Raw genomic sequence first — 3,404 nt, 5'->3', positions numbered from 1 at the left:
TTTTAGACCCAAGATGACTCTCTGCAATGCAACATGGGAAGCTGCAGAAAAGGATATTCACCCAATATAATCTGCACAGTTGATGATGTCATCAACATTTATCTGTAGAAGATGATGTCATCTTCATTTATTTTTTAATCACTGAGAAGCTCTATCTGTGTTAAAGCTAATTTTCTTCCTGATCTCATCAATTAGTATACTCGAGCGTAATCTTCAGGATTCTGATCTTACAAAGCCTTCTAGAGAACCTCTCAAACAACTTAGAACAGTAGTTCTCAACTTTTCTAATGCCATGGCCCTTTATTACAGTTCCTGTGGGTCGCGACCCATAGGTTAAGAACCGCTGACTTAGAGCAATGCACGGATGGTGTGACTGTGCGCAATTCCATCCACCTCCCTGAAAGCAACGAGCAGTCCACACGTGACTCCTTGTGCTCTGTAGTGTTGAAAGGGATGTTTCCCCTGCAAATCAGAAAGCTTCCATTTTGTAAAAACGCAGGTCAGGTACGATAGCAGGTGCAGAATCACTAATGGAATTCCAGCTCCAAAGACCCTATTGCAGGTCTTTCATGCTTATAAATGTGCTTCTTGGGTCTTTAGGAAGATTTCAAGGCTGAGTTAGGGAAGCAAGGAAAGGCTAGCACCTTATGCCTGTGTGTGAATGTGTTAATTTAGAGGCTCTGTTTGGATGATCTTTTTCTGGTTTGGGGAATGAGGTAGTTAAAGTACCTTTAATGATTCTCGCCAAGTTTTGCCTGAAAGTACTTTTGCAGGCAATGTTAGACATCTGCTGTGAGTTAGCAAAGCCGGCATTCGCTTCCAACAAACTGAAGGAAGTCTTGGAGCCACCAGACCCCACAGGGAGACATTTCAGATTCAACGTTTTCCCACCCTGCCTGTCTATAAAAGAGGCCTGTACGGGCAGACTGCACACCTGTGCGTCCGTCAACGCTGTCTCACGACACTGCCTTCTTCAGTGGGAAGAGTTTCTGCAGACAAGAAAGCATGGAATCTCTCTCTAGTCCACATTCTGGGAGGAAGTGGCTAAAGTGGAGAGAGAGGAGGACCAGAGTTCTACAGAAGTAAACAGCTTGATGGCCACATTCTTGCAACTTTATGACAGCATTTTTGTGACAACTCTGTGAGAGAATCACCATGGAAAATCTCCCTGACTTGAGGGATGAGGAAAGAGCAGAGTGCGGGGGTCTCAGGGCTCATGAGGGGTGGACGTGGAGCAGGCTTGCACTCAGCATCTCCTCACAGCAGTCCTCCTAAGCATGTTCTCCCAAAGCAATAGCTACTCACCAACTTACCTTTGCTTCTCTTTGGAGTGACATGTTGGCAGTGAGGAGTGAGAAGGCAAGACCACGGAACTGCAAGAAAGTGGATCAAAGGCTGGGTCCTCTGTGCACCTTCAAGACTCCCAGGCTGTCTCCCCAGCTTTGCAAATGGCTACATCACCGCTCCCAAGTAAGCATTTCCCTCTTTTTATCATCCCATAGCTTGACTACAGTCCCCGCCTCCACCAGTATTCCTAGGAATCTCAAAGATAGGGTGAGTTTTTATTTCTCTATGTAAAAATTTCTTTTTAATGACATGATTAGGTGCTTGTTGATTTTTAAACCCATCATACACCACTAAATGGTCACCTTGGAGGCGGCAGCCACTTCCTTTCCTACCCCTTTTCGACTTCCCATTTTCTTGTCTAGAAACAAGCAACAACAATGCTAGGTAATTCATCTGACATTTTTCTCCATATTTTCTAAATAATATGCATTTCCTGCCATTTCTTAGTGCGTAAGTTTTAGACAGTGTCTGTTGACTCTGCTAAGGTAGGTTAAGTCTTTAGTTCTTATCCGTCTACCAGTTGAACCTCCTCCTTCCCCCAAACCACCTTTTTAAACATTATTATGATTATATAAATAAAGTTCCCTGTGGAGCCAAATACTGTGATTCATTTTTAGTTATTTATTGCTGCAAACCAAATTATACTCAAACTTAGCAACTTAATTAACATTTATTATCTCACGTAGCCTGTGGGTGTTTTGAATTTGAGAACAGCTTAGCTGGGTGGTTCTGGGGTGGTGGGGGGTCCCTCATGAGAGGATTACACAAGGGGATGAGTGCCAGAAAGGAGGGATTATTAAGAACCCTCTCAGAAACTGATTATCAGTATTTTTTTCTATAATTAATAATTGCCTAATTTTGTTTGTTCAGTTTTATATGCATTAATCTCCATTTTTTTTCCCCTGAGGTATCACCACCTTTCAACACCTAGGAATTATTTTTCCAAACATTGAACTGTATCAGATTATCTCCACTTACAGTGTTTTCCCTTTGGACAACACCCTCACGCTCCTCCATCTTTCTCCAACAGTCAGACTCGTACCTTCTTAGGTTTGATGCGCAGTTGTCAGCCCAGGACTTCCCCTCGCCATGACTTTGTAACTGTTATTTTCTGGATCCCACATCTTTCTCTTTGTTTGGTTCCTTGTTCATTTTGCCAGAGCTCTAGGAATCTGAGAAGCAGTGCATGGGAGAAAAAATTATCAAGTTTGGGGCTTGTAAATGTCCTCACTTAATTCTTGGCTGTTCACTCATGTAAAATTAGAGAACTAAAATGATGACTATGAGCTTGATGTGTGGGGGTGGAGGTTGTCAAGTTGTAATTTTATTTGTAGGGTGTCTCGGAACATGTATATTTTATTTTTTCCACTGATAGATTCTCAATTTTCATTGCACAGAGATCACTCCCACGGGGTTATTTAGTTTTTCCAAAGAGTAATCTTCTTCTCCTGCCTGACTGCTGCATTCTGAAATAGGGCTGAGGCAGAGGACTTACAAGTCAGTAAAAAAGTCCCACCACCCAGAGGAAGTTTCAAACTTTCTCTGCCCTTGGCCATGTCTTGAGTACCCAATCCCCAGTTCACTTTCTCCCATTGCTCATGGGAAAGTGAACAGAGGGATGCTTGCTTGGTTCTTCTGAGTGAGGCAGGTCCTGTTTATTGAGTAACTCAACATGGAGCCTTTCAAGGAGCTCACCTGGCTCAGCGCCTGTAGCTCAGCAGCAAGGGCGCCAGCCACATACACCAGAGCTGGTGGGTTTGAACCCAACCTGGGCCTGCCAAAAACAATGACAACTACAACCAAAAAATAGCCGGGCATTGTAGCAGGCGCCTGTAGTCCCTACTTGGGAGGCAGGGGAGAATTAAGAGAATTGCTTAAGCCCAAGAGGTTGCTGTGAGCTGTGACACCATGACATTCCACCGAGGGCAAAATAGTGAGACTCTGTCTCAAAAAAACAAAACAAAACAAAACAAAAAAAGGGATGGCCTCTGTGGCTCTACGGAGTAGGGCACCAGCCCCATGTACTGGAGGTGGTGGGTTCAAACCCAGCCTGGCCA

The sequence above is a fragment of the Otolemur garnettii genome, unplaced genomic scaffold (genome assembly GCF_000181295.1).
Source record: "Otolemur garnettii isolate 467f Iridium unplaced genomic scaffold, OtoGar3 scaffold00121, whole genome shotgun sequence".
In the NCBI taxonomy this organism is placed as follows: Eukaryota; Metazoa; Chordata; class Mammalia; order Primates; family Galagidae; genus Otolemur; species Otolemur garnettii.
This window is presented reverse-complemented; position numbering follows the sequence as displayed.